Genomic DNA, 20,820 nt, shown 5'->3' on the forward strand with positions numbered 1-20,820 from the left:
GAAGAATCAGATGTGCAAAGCTCCACATCAACAAATGTTCTACAAACTCAAGATCAAAGGAAGAATGAGGAAGAAGCCAAAGATAAAAAATATCCCACATTGATCAAATTCAATTTATGCGGACAAACGGGGCTCAAGGTTACATGTTCGGCCGCAATTGATCCTTATGCTACTAAGAATATAATGTCATATGTCACTTGGATGATGATTGGAAAGCCGACAATTAAAGAAGTGGAGAAAAGAGTATACACCAGTGCCAAAACACCAATTCCAAGTTTTGGCATAGCGGAGGCAATACTCAAGTTGAGTCATGGGGAGTTCAAAGACAACTTCAACATAGTTGACTCACATCACATCAAAGAAAGTCTAGTCCTAACAAAGAGTTGGAAGAATATCTTCTTCGGGCAACAACAAAAAGCATCAACAACAACAACAAAGACGGTCCAAGAGACATCAACAAAAAATACACAACCATCTGCAACAGATAAAGCTAAGGCCAAACTAGACATTGAAGAAGATCATCCTCGCAAGTCAGTTGTACCTTCGACAAGCCCACATCAAAGCTCAAGCAAAGCCTCTACGTCAAGAACGAAAGCTTCAACAATGCAATGGATCCCTAAACAAAAGGTTTTGCAACCTAAATCTCCATCGCAGCAAAGTCTCCAAAAGAAGGAAAGAAATGTCAAGTAGGTGTTAGTATCCAAGGAACACATTAAAGTCAAAGATCCAATTTGGATACACTCTCAAGAACAATCTCCACAACGAAAGGTGATAGGGTGGGTGGCCTCAAATGATGTTTGGGCCAAAAAGCCCAAGGTAACGGCATGGAACTCCTCACCCTTACAAATCAACCCCACAAAGAACAAGCCAAGCATTCAATGCAAGACAACCAACTCAACTAGGAGAAATAAGAAGCAAAAGAAAAGAGCTTCAAAGAAGCAAACAATACAACAAATATGGGTACCAAAGTCAGAGATTTATCAAGCTACCCAACAAGCCAAATGAAGACAAAGAATAGAACGGTTCCCGTCAAGCTACTTGAAGCACAAGGATTCTATGAAGGTAACACCCAAATATGGTTACCCAAAGTAGTTGCTCAACCTAGAGCCACTAAGACCAACCAAGTAGAAAAGGACCCCACACAAAGACAATCAACAACAACAAAGAGCCAATGGAGACTAAGCACAACCAAGGGAGAAAAAACCTCAAAATGGATCCCTCGTCTTCTACTACAAAAGCAAGGCTTTTACAATGGTAATAGCCAAGTATGGATACAAAAGCCTAGTGTCCATCAAGTCAAGGGAGCAACTCATGAAGCAAGAACAAAGTGGGTCCCAAAACCACTGTTGAAAACTCAGGCTCCTCACAAAGAAGAAAAAGTAGAGGTACAACAATGCGGCCTCCTTATGGAACATCCCATGCAACAAAAGAAGCTAGAGGAGTCAAAGTATGCCAACTTACTTGAAAAGATGGTGGCATCCAAAGACCAAAGCAATGATAGAGGCCTTAATCTCAAGAACTTATGGCATTGGGTTTCAGGCCATGAACAGGCAAGTCCAAGTCTCCATTAAAAATACATGGCATAAAAGTCAAGAGTCGGGTAGCTGAGCCACTAAATGAGCAAAGCATTAGTCCCAAAGCTTCAAGTAATATTCTCTGTGGTCTAAGAGTCTTAGCTATTCTAGGTACTGCTCAAGGTGGAGGAGTTGAGCATATTTATGTTGTGTTGCTCATGCTGGTACAGGTGAGCATAAGAGTCCAAGTCTACGTATTTTAAGTTTGGTAAAGTGAAGAAGAGAGTCCAAAAGACACTCACACGCTATGCATAGTGAGTAATGAGTGGAGAAGCTTCAACATCAAAAACCATTCTTGGAAATGTGGAAGCTATTGAGATGTCCTTGGATATCACCTGTGCTAGATTTGTTCCTTGAAGCACCCAACAACTCATTTTTCACACCGCATGTTTTTTTTGAAAGAACTCTTGTGTGCATATAGAATGTCCCATATTGGCACTTGCATTACGCACTCTTACTTTATTTCTCCCAAGCACTCACCTTGCATGAACAGGTACTCAACTTCCAAGTGTTCAACCCCAATAAGAGCGTATACCAAAGGCATTTTTTCCCACTGGGTTTTTCCCTTTGGTCATTCAGGTTCTAGACCCTAATTTAGAAACACCCATCACTATTCTATTGTATATATTCCTTCCATCAAATGAAACCAATAAAGAATTTGTTACACGATCTTCAAAGAGATAAAGTGGGGCCACATTGTTCTCAACTACGCTTCGACAAGAGCAGCTCTTATCTTCAAAGATACCAACAAAGCTCTATTGACAAAGTGGCAAAGAAAATCAAATTGGAGATGCCAGTGCACACATGTCAAAGTCTCAAACATTTTGAGATATGAGCTCCAATAAAAAGTCAACTGCACCAGGAGGCAAAGTATCCAAAGAAGCAAGTATCATCGACCAACTGCACAAATGGAAAGGTAAAGCAGGATGTGCAACAACATGCACAAATGCCTCGTCCACAACATCCAAATCACAAAGAACACATGTTCATCAATCAAAGTCAAATGGGCACCCCATTTGAACAAGCAAAACATGCTAGATATAACTCAATCAAGGAAGGGGGGAGTCTCATCAACAAGAAGACCAGACTACAAATGGTCGTGTCAAGGGACGACACGAGCTAGGACTTCTCTGCAATAAATGCGTTGTGATTGACACATTCAATTGCATGGCCTTTGATGAATGGCAGCTTTAGCAGAAAGAAAAAGTGAAAGATAAAATTACATGTCTACATGGCAATGTAAACAAGGCTGCTTGGTGGAGGAGTGTAATGGATGCATACCATGTAATGATGTCCGTTATGTTCGCGATCCGCAATCTTGATCAAAGGGTGCCAAACTTGGGCAAAGTTTGGATGACATGGTGGTCAATCCAACAGACTCTGGAAAATCCCAAAGAGCTGAAAGAGTCTATATTAGAGAAGGAGTGGCGACTATTATTCTCTGGCAAACAACGAAAAATTTTGGCCAAGTATTTTCGTGTAGGGTGGAAGAGCGCTCATAGTCCACTCCATAGTGTTGCTTACATGTTTGATCTAGAGTATTGGAATTTAGATGTGATGTCCAATACAGAGGTGATAGGAAATTTCTATCACATGGTCAACACGTTCTACTCCAACGTTCAAGACCGAATTGATTGCATCAAAGAAATGAGTGCATTTAGATTAAAAGAAGGTCCTTTTGCAAATGATTTTGTACAAGTAATGGCAAAAGAGCAACCTGCGTGGAAGTGGTGGATGATGAATGGTGGAGAGCATTACTCTACCTTACATCCCCTTGCAATGAAAGTACTGGCACAATGTGTAGCAAACTCAAGTTCAGAGAGAAACTAGAGTAGGTACAAGTATGTTCACAGTACTATTTGCAACAGACTATTAGCAGACAGAGCAGAAAAATTAGTGTATATGTTTTACAATGAAAAGATATTGAATCACATCAAAAGTGCTGGCTACGAGGAGGAAATATCAACCTGGTTGTATGATTGTCAAAATGAAGACAAAGAAGAGTTCAATGTTGGTGTATCCCAATGCACTATATACAAAATAGAAGAGAATTTGATAATAGATGTGGAGGTTGAAATACAAGGAGAACCACAACACTCAGACTTAGAACTAGATAACAACTTTACAGATTCAATATATCTTGAGGGTAAAATGAAGATCGTGTCAAAATCCATTGTAAAAGACCTTGTATTCAAATGTATTTTGATCATATACAATGCTTCATATTTCACGATTATACATAGTTTGTCGATCTCAATTGTGTTTCTCTGAAGTAGCATCTTGTTCACCAAACATATTTCTAATTGTTCTAGGGGTATCTTGGTGGGCTTGCTTGAATTTATACTCATTTGCCATGCCAAACATAATATATATTCCGTGTGGAATATCTTGTGAACAGATTGTGCATCAACTACTATTTTGCATTAAACGAATAAGACAAACAAATTGATAATAATGATCGCATGTCAATGTATAATATCCACTCCATCCATCAAAATTCTTGTAGCAAATTGGACATTGAGAAGAAGAAGAGGATGCATTTGAAGTAGATGAGGGGACCAAATCTGGATGCAGGACAAGGTGGTTGATGTGTGTCCTTTGTATAGGTGTTGGATTCACTCGCTGTGTCAGATTTTGAACGTCCTGGCTTAAGCAGTGAATGCTTCTCTCCATCCGGACTTGTGAGGGTGGGTGTTTGGGTGGCTATAGAAAGTCGTGTCGTGTAAATATCCTTCTCTCTCTTTAATTGTAGGTTGGCACCTTCCACTATCAATGCCAGCTCATCTCGGGTGAAAGTGACACAACTCTCCGTTATATGATGAGTGGCAACAGTTGTCTCCTTTCACAAAAAGTCTACTGATCGCTGTCGTACAAAGTGAACATATAATATTTCTGCAAAATATAGCGCACAATCTGCATTGTGCATGGGATGGCCATAAACTTGCAAGTAAATCCTCTCAAAGTTCTCTTTGATCTCATCATGGTTGCACTTCAAAACCTTCCACCTTCCTTTCTTGATCTCTGCATCTTCACATGGCCATATTGTCTTGATCATGTCCTTTGTCTCTTCTTTCTTAATCTCTTTCCATTGCATATGGTTTGGATTTGCCCATTTTGAGAGTCGTCAAGCATTGTGTGTCGCTTGTTGTGCTGACATACTGTGTGCTAGAGACTTCATGCACTGAAATGCATTCACAGCCGCTCATTGTTGATCATCGGGCACTAATGATGTGCCAATATCTTATTCTTCATCGGCCATTTTTTGTTGGAGCTACAATCAACATATAGACAAATACTCAATATCAATGGCAGATATATATTCTCAAGATTGAATAGTCTCACAGATGCACAAGATAGCAACTTCTTGTCCACTACATTGGATATCAGAATCCACTAAATCAAACCACAACTAATGCGACTAATTGAACCACAAGGAAAATTTGAAATACCAACACTCAACATGACAAATTTGGAATGACTAAAGATAATTGACTCAATTAGGTGAACCACTTCAAACCAGATAATACACTTCAATAAAAAATAGAATACCTTGGACAAGACATGTATATCATAAAAATGTTTAGATCGAATAAAATGATGGTGCAAGTTCAACAAGGGGACATTGGAAAGGGTTAGGGTCTGTCTTTAATTGTTCATTGAAAAATATCCACGTCAGAAGCATTTCTTCTTTGTTCCCCCTCTTTAAACTTCATCCAACAATCTACTTTAATCTGAATAGACCTTATAACATCTTCGTCCGGTTGTGAAAAACTTCTTCTAGAAAATAAACTGTTCTGGCTGCACTCCGAAAATCTGGCAGCATGTCGAATAGATAGCCCAATTCATAAATGTCGCTCGCTTTTGTGTATGCATCTGTGCACCGTGGATCGTATAGTTTTGGATCAATCCACGTTCGCTTAGCCATCCATCTCGGCATTCCCTGCTCTCTGTGTCTCCAAAACTGTAGAGTTTGACTGTGCGCTTGGATGTAGATAATTAATTACTATGCGCTTAGCTGGAGTTCTAAGCATCATCCCCCAATCAATGATATCGAGACGGGGTTTATTGGTGCAAGTAAAGTCCAACATTATGTTGAATGGGTGCAGGTCACTATGCACTATCTCGGTCGAGTGGGCGGCCGTAATGCCATCGATTAAGGCGTGACAAATGGCTGGTATTTTCCCAATCACTGCTTTGATCCTGGCCGTGTATATCTCTTATACAGGAAGATTTGCTATAGGCAATGACCTCCATCCGTGTTGTAGCATGTGCATGTGTCGTCTGAACAATCCGTGAGCGAATGGTAAGTGGCACATCATGTCTCCCACGATACCCCCATTATAGTATGGGAATATTGTGATCCAAGGAGCTTCGGTAGTAAATCCAATGCACCTTACAAGGGAGGGGTGAAACGTTTGTATTCCTTGCTCTATCTGAAAGCTGTCAAATTTTGCCTCACCCCCTCCCTTGTAATTGTTTCTCACATATGTAATGTGATCTAGAAAAAAAGAGATGCCTTTGATGGTGTACAATGTGCACACACCAAAGGACCCTGATCCAACCCTCATACCTTCTACCAAGGCTTTGTGAGGGATGCCGACAAGATGAGATGGGCTCCACTTGGCATTCAAAGCCGTGTGCATGATTGTGCTGGTGCTGTTGGCATCGGATCGCCCTCCCAAAGCTACTTGCACATCTTGGGCCATCTTCAATCTCTTGGGTAAGGGTACTTGGTCATGCACTTCACACGCTTCATCTTCACCTTCTGTTCTTCCCACAATTTATCCCAGAGCTCTAATTTTGACATGTCACAGGCAGGTGGGATATCTTTTTTTAAGCCTCTGCAACATACTTTTATATTGCCCAACACTGTCCTAACCTTGTGGTGGGGGTCAAATTCTTAAATCCTTGCTGGAATCAACAACATGTATTGGCCTTCACCTCGCAGCTTGCGCTCTATGTCCTCCCATATAGTGCTAGTGAGGTCTTTGATGAAGACATCGCTTTCACTAATATGCTATATGCGACCATCTACACATGATGAGATTGACACAGTAAACTCTTTACGAATGGAACGCATAATACTTTTCTTTTGATCTGGCGTCATATTTTCACTGGACAATAGAAAATAGCATATCAAATATAAATTCATGGTTGCGAATGACACTAACACTCTCACACTATTTCCTTAACCACGACTTATAGACTTTAAGAAATGTGCAAGGAATATTGATAAAAGATTGAAAACAACCTTCACTTAAAATTGCAATTTGTAACATGTGTAAAATGCAGATCAAACAAGTTTATAAGAACTTAATTCAGATCAAACAATACATATTAATATTTTGGCACATTTCAGCATATATTGAATTTTTAACTTATATTTTTCTCCATGCGCACATACTAGTTCAAAAGACTTCAAAAACATTTAAAACATTGGAAGTATACAAATCAGACTAGAAAATTGCAAAGAGTGTCTTGCTCTTCAAAAGGATAGAAATAAATATTTAACATGCAAATTGTGTTCACACACTTTTTTACATTGAATTTATGTAAATTATCATTCAAAATAGTGATGATAATTGATGTTCTTTAAAAAGATACGAAAGAATACTTAACATGCAAATTGTGTGAAAATATTTTTTTACAAAGAATTTATGTAAATGAAGCATTAAAAATAGCGATGATTCTTGAGGTCCTTTAAAAAGATAAAAAAGAATATATAACATGCAAATTGTGTGCAGATACTTTTTTGAATATAATTTATATAAATGGAGAATTTAAAATAGCGATGATTGATAAATAAAGCATTCTTTTGAATATGATTAGATGGTATATAATTTCATATAGACAATTAAAAACAAAAAAATCAAACAATTCAAACATTTGTATATGAAATACTCTTCACAGCTGCGTTACCGACCAAGTATTTCATATACTTAATGCTTAAAAAATTAACTGTACATGCACATACAAATTATATGACGTTTGTACGGTCGGGTTAACGACCTGAATGCCACATTTATGCAGAAACGGATGCTTCTAACAAACGACACTCTATTAGCCGTGTTATCGACCATCATATGGCTTGCATACGAAATAATGGCTTGCATACGAACATTACATGGCCGCGTTATCAACCGATGCCCATATTTTTTTTGGAAAAGGGGAAGGGAAGTTGACTTACCATAAGGATACTAGATTCATTGCATTACCGACGTACTACCCAGACAATAAGCCAATACTTACCATAAGGACACCATCTTCCCCGCATCACCGAGGTGATGCCCTCGTGGTAAGCATTGTTCCGTAGAACAGCTTAGCACACACTCCCATTGTGTGGTAAGGTACCTTATGACTGCTGCGCAATACGACAAAAGGCACGCTACCACACAATGCATACACACATACAACATATATCCGGGGTCAAGTACTCCGCTACTGCCGCGCACTGCGACGTAGAGCACGCTCCCACACAACCCCCTCTCTCCCTCTCTCCTCTCTCCTCTCTCCTCTCAACGTATCTGCAAAGGAAGTCTCTCTCTCTCTCTCTCTCTCTCTCTCTCTCTCTCTCTCTCTCTCTCTCTCTCTCTCTCTCTCTCTCTGTGTGTGTGTGTGTGTGTGTGTGTGTGTGTGTGAAGATGAAACAAAGAAATAACACCCAGCGGGCCCGATCGGGCCCGTATATATATAATTCTGCGGGCCCTAATATTCTCAGCGGGCCCGCAGGAAAAATGAAAAATCCCGGCGGGCCTAGTGGGAATACTAGAAATCCCAACGGGATTTTAGTGGATTCCAGGTTGCCCTTAACTGGATTCTTTGTGATCATGTTTAGTGTAATCATGTAAATGTGTCATAAGACCTTGTGATCACACAAAATTTTGTCATAATTACATAAATATTAAATCCATGGTTGCTATAGACACCGCATTAACTTTTGGTCGTCGTGAAAGTGCACTGACCACTTGATTGTGCTTACCAGCAATGTGAGCAATATGAAATTAAATTGCAAAAGGAAGTTTGCCCACCTCATTTGTTTGTTGAAAAAGTTTTGTTTGTGTCATGAAGTACTTGAGACTTTGATGGTATGTTTGTAAAATGGATGGAGTCCCCAATAAATAGTGCTTCCATGTTTCTAGGGCATATAGAACCACTAAAAGCTCTTTCTCATAATGCCTAAGACCCGTTCATTCATAATGAGCCTTTGGCTCTCATATGCTATGGCATGCCCTTCTTGAAGCAATAATACTCTAAGGAAATCACCACAAGCATCACATTGGACCTCAAGTGGCTTTGAGAGATCTGGAAGCATAAGGAATGGTTGGGAGGTACGCTTGTCAAAAGAATTTTTCCTGCATAGAATTGTTGCTTGTTCTCGATAAAGTCTATCTTTTGAAAGACAATAGCCTTGAGATGTAAATCCCAAAACTTGTCTACATATTTGTGATAGACTCATGAGAGAGAAGTTTTAAATTGCACCATTTTGTAAGCACTTTGTCCTTTGATTCACTTGCAAGGAATTGCTTCATGATGGAAACTCGTAGAGTTTCCCATGTCTTTGGGGCTTCACGGTTGCCACGAAGGCTAGCCCACCATTGATGAGTTGATTTTTGGAAGTGCATAGCTACATGGCGTAGCTTGGAGGACTCCGGGAATCCCTCATCTCCAAAGTCCGCATCAAGTTGCTGGATGAAGGCCAATACTTTGTCAGTGGCACCAAAGGTGCCATCATAGGTGAAAAAGAGATACTCCTTCCTCCCTCTTTAAACTTCTTGAGCTTTTGTGCAAGGTATGATTTGTGATGTCCTCCGCTCTTGTATTCTCTAGGAAAATAGCCATAGCTTTTGTCGGAAAAGGAGGAAGGTGAAGAAGAAGGAGAAGAGGGTGACTTGCTCTTTTCTTCCTGTTTTTTCTCTCTTCCCTTTCAAAGTGACAAGGAGAAGGACTGTGGGTTGGTCGGTTCCTCTTGGGAGGAGTTGGCGACCGTCTAGACCGCCGTCTTTGTGGGGCCACATCTTTAGAGGAACTTATGGATTCATTACTTTTTTGTTCTTTGGATTCCTCCTCTCGTATGGGAGAGAGTCTTGTTTTGGGGGTCTCATGAAGAGGCCTCCTAAGCTCTCTCTCCTCTTGGAGAGGAAGGGAAATCCCATAAGCGCGAAGCTGTTGAGTAACTTCGGCTTGCAAAGCAAGGTTGCCCATAGCTTCCTCCAACCCAGTAGCAAGATAATTGACAAACATGGAGTGCAGGTTTGGAGCGAGCTTTACGAGCGAGCTGTGGAGCGAGCTTTTGGGTTTTCTCGTGCCACGTGGCTGGTTTTCCCTAAAAACTCTCACCTTCAAAGCTCTCTTCCGGCAGAAAAAAGATCACTCTTGAAGCTTTCCATCCAATCAAGAAAGCTCACTTAAAAATTCACTTAGTGTTTTGCCAAAGAGAAGCTCACTCTAGCATGCATAAAGCTTGAGAACTTTGCATTGAGCATAACTCACAAAGGCTTTTGCACACAAAGGTTAAGCTTGGCACAAGGAAATTGGAGTTAGGCATTTTTCTTTCTAGTAATACCCAATTGTTATAGGTGATTGGAGGTGATTATGATTGCATATTTTAGCTTAATTGCAAGATATGTCTTGAGAAGTAAGGTGAAAGAGGGTGGGAACTAGACTTTGATCTAGTAGGTCAGTAAAATTAGTAAATAAAAAGGGTATCTAGAGATGATCCATATAGAAATTTATAAATGGTGGATAATGAGGGTGGAAATCTCAACAAGATAGAATTATTTTTTGGTCCATTCTAAAAAAAATGGTGATTTGGTTCCTCCGTTGTTTGCATGTCAAGACTCCCTTACCTGATCCTCATACAATCAAGTAGATATGCTTTTTCTTTGGATTAGACTCTTCCCAAAGTTGTTAGGTGTTTTTTTTTTCATACTATTTATAATGGCACTCATAGCTAGAAGTGCATTTAAATAAATAGGATAGTAAAAACATACCTTTATTGAAATAAAATAACTATAAAAACTGACACTTATTAATGGTGCTCACTTAGGGTTAGGATTTGTGGGCAAGTACACTTTTTAGGAGTACGTATGCATGTCCAATTTGATTTTGTTTTGGGCTATACTTAGACCAAAAAACAATGTTGATAGGAATTGAAACCTAAAGCAAACACAACATATAATGCAAACAACAACACATAAATATTTGCAAGCACCACACACCACACACATAAATTGGGAATCATAATGGCATCATCTAGTTTTGTGGACCACAAACTGAGGCACTTGGGAAGGGGGGGACGGAGAGACGGAGAGAGAGAGAGAGAGAGAGAGAGAGAGAGAGAGAGAGAGAGAGAGAGAGAGTATATGACTTTGCGGTGATAAAACTTTTAATAAAAACTCTTTGAAAACTTCAACTACACAAGAAAGAGAGCATAATTCTGACTTAATCAAACTAATCACTTGAACTTGAAAATCACAAGCTTTGACTTGGCCATTGCATAGATAGGCTCCTTAGATCAAACCACAACATGCATAGAACCAATGTATCATAATGCTTGCAAGAACTCATCAAAACCCTTAACCATAACTAAAACTTACACTGAAGAGAACCATGACATGCACTACCTCAGCGCTAGGGGAGTCTTCTTCACCTTGCCACCGTCTTTTTTGCAACTTACTAAGGGCTACGACCTTTACCTTGCCACCCTCTTTCCACAAATTATTAAGGGCTATGGCCACAATCACGCTCATATACTAATCCAAGGTAGCACCAATCACATGAAAAACAAAGAGAAACTTGAAAAATTATGATGCATGGGTTTCATGATAAGTAGTTGACAAGATGAAAGAAAAATTGCAACAATATGGAGCTCAATCATATCTTTAGATCCACCAAATGGAAGCTTAAACAAGTACAAATAGGGCCACACAATACTCCCCTCACTCTTGACTTCTCTAGATAATGTGCATGTTGCACGCTCTTTCAATTGTCCTAGCCTGAGAGGTACTCATGTATTACCACTAACTAATAATCTTTAACTCTTGTGGCATCAAACCACCAATGATAGTAGTTAAGCTAGATAGTGTTAAGTTTCACCAACAATCCAAGGTGATCGAACAACTCAAGATTTAAAAATAGAAGGGTTAAATTGATGAAAAGGAATTAACATAAACCAAACAACAAAAACATGCCAATCCCTAGATCTTAGCAAAAATATTTCCATCAATTTCTCAACACATGAGTGAGGAGTACCAACAAATACAGAAATCAATAAAGTCACAATTGTACTCCCAACGGAGATCTCTAATGAGGAGTCTGATTGAAAGACATGAAATTTCCACAATCTAGAAGGTGTGACGCGCATTGAACACGTGTGCAAGGTTCTCATTTGTGAGCTTGCATTGATGGATGAACATGTTATGGTTTACATCTAACCCAAAGATACGCAAGAAGATATAGTAGATGTGTTTGCATGCTATGTATGTTCATCCTTGCGCCCCAGCAGCAGCTGGATTACTTCGGCGACTTCTTTGCTAAATGTTTTTCAAAGGGCAATGCGCCCCAACTGGATTACTTCGGAGAATTGCTAAACGTTATTCAAAGGGCAGTGTCCAGAGAACTGCTGGATTCATGGAGAATCTAGTTGCTCTCTTAATCCAGCTCCATGCTTCAAACTTCATTGTGTTATCAGCAAATTAAAGCATATTTGTTGTTGTTTGCATACCTATCCAACATCGAATGGTACATGATGTTGCAATAGCCGCAGGCTGGGAGCCAGCATACACTACAGTCACAGTTTGCAAGACACCAGTATGCAAGGATGTTAATATGATTGTAAGCTCACTTCTTCTTACCGTTTTCAAGAAAAACCAAGCCCCAATTGCTAAAGTGCTAAAACCCGATGAGGACACATGGCTGGATACAATCCAAAAGAGCGAATGGACCATGCAAAAAATATGGAACACCATTGAGAGGTACGTCCTTTTCTGTAATTGCTTTTACTATGTAGCTTTGTTGCTTTCTCGACTTGTCTTCTATTCTCACAAGTCCTCTCCTCGCAGGAGGAATGGAACGTGGGCATTGCTATCTGTATCAAATGTTGAACATGTATACCACTTACCCTAATGTAATTAGGGTAAGTGCTAATTAAAAAAATCAACCATTAATAGGCTACTTAAGGAACTCTCTTCTTAAGCAAGCACGACAAGCACCTCAAGCACCTTAGTCATCAAGCACAACAAGCACCTCAAGCTTGGGCAGGTTTCCCACCTCATCGGCCCTAGCTTACCTAAGTTCAAAGGACTTTTAACACTAACCTTTGGAGGTCTTCAATGAAGCTAACCCTAAGGTCTTTAAGGTCCATTGGCTAGCCTTGCTCTTTGACAGATCATCTCTCATTTGGACCCCTTTACCATTGGTCCCGTGTTGAGATAGACCCGTAAGCACATGTCTATATTCTAACCCTTATTCCCGTTTATTCTCCCGCATGAGAAAATAATGAGAAAATAATTTGGATTGGTTAGATATTAGATTTTATGACAAAATATTTAATTAGGTAGAATTTGTCTATTTTTTAGCTTAAAATTGATGGGAAAATCAATATATAGTCTATTAATTCATAAGAAAATGATCAAAGATAGATTATTATGTTAAAAACTTGGGACAAAGAGACTATTGGTAAAAGTTAATGAGATATTTATCATAGAAAGATCTAAGTGCAAATAACCCGTGATAATTATCTCATAATTAGTTCATTAATCATAAAACTCTATTTTTGGCTAAAGTTTAATAAGGCTAATTAGCAAACATGTTTACAAACTAAACAAATATTTATTAGAGAAAGATCTAAGTGTGAATAACCGCAATAATTAGCTCATAATTAGTTAATTAGTTTTCGCAATTATCTTGGTCTAAAATCTCTTTTTTTGGCTGTAAACTAAACAAGATAATTAGAACACATGTTTAGAAGTTAATGAAATATTTATAAAAGAAGATCTAAGTGTTAATAACTAGAGATAATTAGCTCATAATTAGTTAATTAGTTTCAATAATTATATTGACTTGAAAACCCTATTTTTGGTTGTAAATTAATCAAGACAATTAGTAAATATATTTAAAACTTAATGATGTTTATCAAAGAAAGATATAAGTTTTAAAAAGATGATAATTAGTTGATAATTATTTAGTTAGTTTTAGTAATTATCTTGGTCTAAATCCCTACTTGTGACTAAAAATTAATCAAGATAATTAGAAAACCTGTTTAAAAGTTAATGAGATATTTATCAAAGAAATATCTAAGTGTAAATAGCCCCTAAGTAATTAGGCCACAAAAATTTCATCAGTTTAGTAATTTTACTGGCCTAAAAATTATATTTTTGATTAAAAATTATTTTAAAAAATAGTAAGTCCATTTAAAACTTTTCAAGATAATTACTGAAGGTATAATACAATGTTAAATTTATACCTTCATGAGATAATTACTATAATAAATATCAAGCCAAAAATAAGTTTTTTAAGGACTTAATTAAAAAAGGAAAATTAGGAAAAAGACTCAAAAAACTATAAGATAATTAGTAGAGCCTAGAAGCCCTATAAGAAAGCTGGTGTAGAGGCATATGGGGATGCATTGTATGTCTCCAAAGTGAAGAGTAAAGAGATAAAAAAGAAGTTGGAAATAGGCTTGCTTAAGCCTAGTAATATGCCTTTATTTTGACAACCTCACAACATACAGAGCAGGTAAAAGACATTCACGACGATTACCAACATGCAGTGGGTGCAATCTCTCCATGGGTAAGCTCTATTCCATATTGTGTTTCATTGGTGCCCCCTATGTGTTATACATCCATGCCTACAAAGAAGGGTCTCATCAACGAGGATGAAGGGTTTTTAAACAAGGATATGCCTAGAGAGCAGGCATTTCACTGGCATGATCACACGATCATGTGATCACGTTAACAACACACGTATTTACACATTAAAAAGGCGTGATCATGTTGATTGTTAACATGATCTTGATGGTGACCTACAAAAACCGTAGAGCCGGTAAGCCCGTCAAGCTTAAGGGTTTTCCTGATGGGTCTACCGGGAAAATGAAAAAGCCGGGCGGGCCTAAACTATATATAGTGAACCTCTTCTTATTGTGGCATTTTAACTAGGTTAATCTCTGGGGAGTGTATCCGAGCGTCGGGTACAATTATCTCCTAGTGAATTGACCTAACGTTACAGAGTCACAAGTCCTTTTTTGGGCCGAACGTGATTCTTAATACTGTAACCACTTCTAAAAATATTTAAATCCTTCACTAAAAATAAAGGTATGAAGCCAAAAAAATTGAAACTTTGGAGAGTTGTGCTCATTGTGACAAATCCATTGTTCCATAAAGGAATGAAGTTGGTTTTAAAAGATGAGCATATTTAAATAACAAGTTGATCGAATGCCCTGTACCAGTGTATTGGGTGTATAGAGATCCTTGAAGTCTTGCATTTTTCATCGTCATAGCTTTGAATTGATATACATTGTCACTGCACAATATGAGAGCTATAATCCTTAATTGGGTGAAATTAGCTTTTATATATTGAATTGGATGCATAAGGGAGCTACAATCCTTGGTTGGGTACAAGTAGTCCTCAATTGTGTAATTGTATTGAAGATTTCATTGCCTTGTTTTATGCATTGGTTTATTCAGGAAGTGCATCATGTATTATGACAGATTGTTAGTGCATGAGATGGCCAGTCATCGATATTATTGCTTTCGTGTGTGTTTTGCAAATAATTATCATCGTTTCAATGTATGTGTTGATGATTCTTTGTAGCATGTGAAAATAGTTGTGTCTTATTGTTTCCAAATCGTAAGGATGTATAACCAATCAATATATTTATAATTGTATTGACAATTTTGTATGCATAAAGCCATGTAGAGAGTGCATTGCAATGTGTAAGTTTGCTCAGAACATATGTGGTCGATATATGGGATTGACTAGAGTGCATTGCAAATCTCATATTTTATAGATTTGATTGCTTTTGTAGTGTTTTTTCTAATATATATTGAAAAGAAGAAAATTATTTTTAAAATTGAACATCTACTTCTTATGTCTTCAGTATTTCTTATTAAAATGAAAGCAATGGAGCAAAATGTTGGCACAAGTGATACAAAGAAGGCAAAGAATAAAAAAGCCCCTAGCAAACATGGGCTTTGAATCTCAAAGCAAAAAAATTATCTCCCAGATTCGGCCTGACAGACAGATTTAGTATTGGAGTATAACTTGGTCTAAACAAGTTGAAGGTTTAGCCAGACAATTTCTACAGAATCCTTACAAAGTGCTCATTGGTTCATAAGCTCTAAAAGCCAATCATTCAATTCTATAGATTGTAGAAGTTGTTTTTGAGAATAAGAAATACCCAAAATTGGCAGATTTACTGAAGCAAATGATGGATGGAAGTAAAGTGGTCATATTTATGGAAACAAAAAGGTTGTGATAAGTTACTAGACAACTTCAAATGGATGAATTTGCAACTTTATCTATCCATGATTATAAGAATCACGCTGAACAAGATTGGACTCTTTCTGAATTTAGATATAGCAATAGCCCTATAATGACAACAAAGGATGTTGCAGCTCAAGGTTTGGATGTGAAGGACGTAAAGCACAAGAAAGCAAAACGACAACAAAGACCACACCGACATTGACAATGAGGTCATGTCAGGGACAAAATGAATTCGAAGGGGGGGAGTGTTGACCCATGGGTCAACAACATGATATAACTCAATTTCCATACCAAAGTCTTATTTTTTGAGAGTTATGAAATGATGCGGATTATGGTTAAAAACATCATTGATAATGAGTAGTTATTCTAGTTGCAGAAGATGGAGTGCAATGGCACTTCTAGATTGTAAAGCCATTGGACCCCTTGAAATTTATTTTGATTTAACCTATGGTAGCCTTAAAATATAAGGTATCTAGGTAATTTTGTAAAGAGAACTTAATCATAATCAAATTTTTAAGCTGTCATTGATCGTGTATGAGAGAGAAACAGAGTTTTCAAATTCACGTGATCACGTGCGTTTTTTTGTGATCACACTATTAATTAGCAGAATTCTCACTTCACAAGTCTTCACATTCAAAAAAACTGGCATGGTGACTTGAAGAAGACCGGGAGGCTCGGTGAGATCTACCCGTCAAGATAGATTTTTTGCGTGTTGGGCCTCGCCGGGATACTTCAAATACACGGAGGGTTGCAGCCTCGGCGGTCCCGCTTCATTGCCCGGAGGGCTCCCAGGGTACCTATATATAGGGGCCCTAGGGGCCCCATTCTCTTCACAATTCTATCCTCTGAGTTTACAGGTATCCAACCAAAGAGTCCTCACAAGGAACAAAGAAAACTACGGTTTACATTTTAGTTTAATCTCATAAGCTCTTTTGCTATTTTGTTTTTAAACTAATACACTTTTTTTTAATAATTTCTTTTTTAGTTTTAAAAGTAAGTTGATCTTGCTTTTGACGTTGGCATCGGTCCTAATATTGCACCAGAAGTGTCATTGTGAAACGCTAGACCAGCCAGCATTGTTTTATAACGTGTCGATTGTGTCCACTTCGGCATCGGTTCTATTTTGGATCGAAAGTGTCGTTGTTGAACATAGTTAGTTACATTCAATTTATAGGTAGTTCTATTAACCTTGTTTTTGGCATCAGTTCTATTATTGGACTAGGAGTGTCGTTGTACAACAAATAGATTGCTTTCTGTGTTTTATAAGTGATATACGTGTTGATAGGCTAGTTCAATGGTTCTTTCGGCATTAGTCCTACTACTGGACTGGAGGTATTGCTAGATTCATTGAACAATGCCCTTGCTTTTTAGGCTAGTTTGGTGTTTCTTTTGGCATCAACTCTACCATTGGGCTGGAGGAGTTGTTAGATTCATCGAATGATGCCTTGCTTTTTAGGCTAATTTTGGTGTTGCTATCGGCATCAACCCTATCATTGGGTTGGAGATGTTGTTAGTTGCATTTAATGATGCCCTTGATTTTAGGCTAGTTTGGTGTTTCTTTCGGCATCAACTCTACCATTGGGCTGGTGGTGTCATTAGTTTCATCAAACAATGCTCTGTTTTTTAGGCTTAGTTCGGCATTGCTATCGGCATCAAACCTACTATTGGGTTGAAGGTGTTGTTACTTGCATTGAATGATGCCCTGTCTTGTTGGGTTAGTTTAGTGTTGGTCTCGGCATCAACCCTACTACTGGGTTGGAGGTGTCGTCACTCTCATTGAATGATTGCCTACTCTTTAAGCTAGTATTGTCGTCAATTTCAATGCATGATGCATATATTTGTTATAAAATTTAAAGTTATATTATCTTTAAAAATCATAAAATATGTGCTGATTGTAGCAAACATGGATCCTATGGAAATGAAGGAATTAAAAACCAAGATCATATCTCTATTGGTCACGTATATATGTGCCCTGACCGTGGATGAGATCACATTTTTATTGGAGAGTGAGACGCATAGAGATCGCAATGCTTAAGAGACTTGGGTGTTGATGCACTAGCGGCGGATGCAGATCTAGCCAAGCTACAACATTGGACTAATATATGGCGTGTAGAGAGGTCAAAATAAAAAAGAACGCACAATATTGATGCTCAAGATGTCCATGGCCACAAAACTAGAAGCATCTTTTATTCAACAGCCTCCTCTCAAGATACAATAGGTGCAAGATCAGATTCAAAAGCTGGGATGGATCATTTATTACACACCTGCTTTATGTCTCACTGTGCCATTGGTGTTTCCTTCACACCCGAAGCTATCAAGCATGGTCAAAATCTTGGGAAAGGATGCTATGGAGTTGTGTCAGAGTGCACAATTGATGGAGTCACTTGGTTGCTACTGACAGTGCAGTATGTGGTCAAAACTTCAAAGGAGATGCAACAGAGAGCCGATAATCTTTTGCTTTAGAGGTGAGCGTGCAATTGTTCCACAGGGGCATTGTTAGATGCATTGCACAAACACACCAAGATCCATGGTCCCTTGTTTTTCCTTGCTTCAATGGAATGGATCCGGGTGACATGTTAGAGTGTGTTCTACCACCCAAAGGAAAAATCTCTAACATACTGGTGGCTCAAAAAGAAGATCCTAGATGCCCTCCCACAGAGAAAGAGTTAGATATGTGGAAGAATATGCTCAATTGGGTGCCTTCTTTTATGGATTCTCTTGTGAAGACCATGGCACATGCACACAACAAAGGAATTATACATTGGGGCTTGCACCCATGGAACATCATGACTGACTTTAGTAAGGAAGGTGTGCCATGTGTGGGTGTCATTGATCTGGGGTTGGCACTGCGAGTTGGCATTGAGAAGCGAGCAACCAACATCAAAGACCCCACATAGCATGCCATATGTCCTTGGAGGGCCCCCAATCTTTGCAACCCAAAAGCTGCTTGTCCATATTTGAAAGCCACTGACACCTTTGCTGCTGCTTTTTGAATTGAGCAACTATGTGATTGGTGCAAAGATTTTCCATAGCATTACAATGTGCCATGGAAAAAGAAAAAGAAAATTGATTGCGGCATGATTGTCTCTATAATGAGAAAAAACTACTTACAACAACCACCTAGGCAGAGAAAGACATTGTTGAATATGAGTAAGCATTTAGATATGTTAGAGCTCAACTCGGAGATGTGTTTGCGTCCGTTTACTGAGAGGATGCCTAGATTTTAGTTTACTCTGCTCACCTTTGTAAACAATAGTCTCTTTTGGATTCTCTGACATATGCAAACGGAGCTTTTTGTATATTCATGGACCATTGAGTTAAATTGTACCATTTTATAATGATGTAGTCATGGGACAAAGCGATTAATACACAATGTGATTTGTCGTGATATTTTTTGTTGAATTTGTGAATTTGTATTCAAAAGTAAAGTCTTTTTGTAATAATGGAGCAAAGCGATCAATGCAGAATGTGATGTGTTGCTATAGACTATAGTTTTTATTGAAATCTAGACACTGTATTCACAAATAAAGTCATGGTGCACAATTATTAATAGAAAGTGTGGTGTGCTATGATAACTGAAACCAAGGTGTACTAGTGGATTTGCAAGAGTATCTGTGATGCAAACTTAAGTTCTTTTGCACATGGAGATATTGTAAATGTATTTGTGACAGGTATGGACGAGCGTAAAAAATCTAAAAACACTACAAGAGGTTGTGTGCACTTGTGACGCTTTTAGCGACGGAAATACATTGGGTTTTTATACTCCCCGGCGTCGCTAAGACTGTCGCTAACAACGTCGATACGAGAACGTTTCTATGGCCGTCTCTATAGTGGTTGCTATATGCCTCGCTATAGGCATCGCTATATAGCAACGACTATAGCCACAATCATAGCGACGTCTACAGGCCACCTATAGTGATGTTTATAGCGATGCTGCAAAGCCTTATATATCGACGGTCATAGCGACGCCTGAGAGAAAAAAAAATTAGTGGCAGGGCATTCGCCCATCAACCATATTAAATGTTTCAATAATTGAATAAACCTAAATGAATCCAAGATAAGCCCAGATTCACCTTTGAAAGAAAGTGCAAGCTTAGATATAGACCCAAAGTAGTCACCCACAAGACAATATAGCCATTAACTCCATCATCCATAGCATTGTTTGCAGAATAAAGATACAAAACTGACAAAAGTAAATTGATGAAAGTAAATCAATGACAATTGTACACATCATAGGAAAAATCACTTGATTGTTAAACTTTGCAAATATAATAGTTACAACACTACTGTCATTATCGAAAAAATATACATGGTTTTCAAAAAGACGTATATAAACGTCATCTCATGATACATATGCTATGACAAAAGCAAACTAATGCTATCGAGCTACGGCTAGACTGACGTCGTCTAATCAGACGTCTCATCGCGTCCAAGCGGCGTATCTGTCGGATTCTGCAAAAAAAGACAATAACACAGTTTTCAGTAAGTATAAACATATAATTTATAAAACAATACAACAAATAGAAAAGAGTAAACCCTAATACTAACCATGCCGCCATGAGAACTGAGAATGTCCATCAGGGCGTTTAAGCCCTTCCTGCCTGCGTACTCGCACTCGTACGGTGTGGGGTCAAGTCCTGTCACATCGACCACTGTCAAAACATACAAAGAATCCATTATGTTAGAATTTAAAACCCCTAAACCCTAAACTATCAAACCTAAAGAGTAATGCAAAAACACTTACAAAATCAGCCTCCAATGATGC

Source organism: Adiantum capillus-veneris, chromosome 19 (genome assembly GCF_014529385.1).
Source record: "Adiantum capillus-veneris isolate H3 chromosome 19, ASM1452938v2, whole genome shotgun sequence".
Lineage (NCBI taxonomy): Eukaryota > Viridiplantae > Streptophyta > Polypodiopsida > Polypodiales > Pteridaceae > Adiantum > Adiantum capillus-veneris.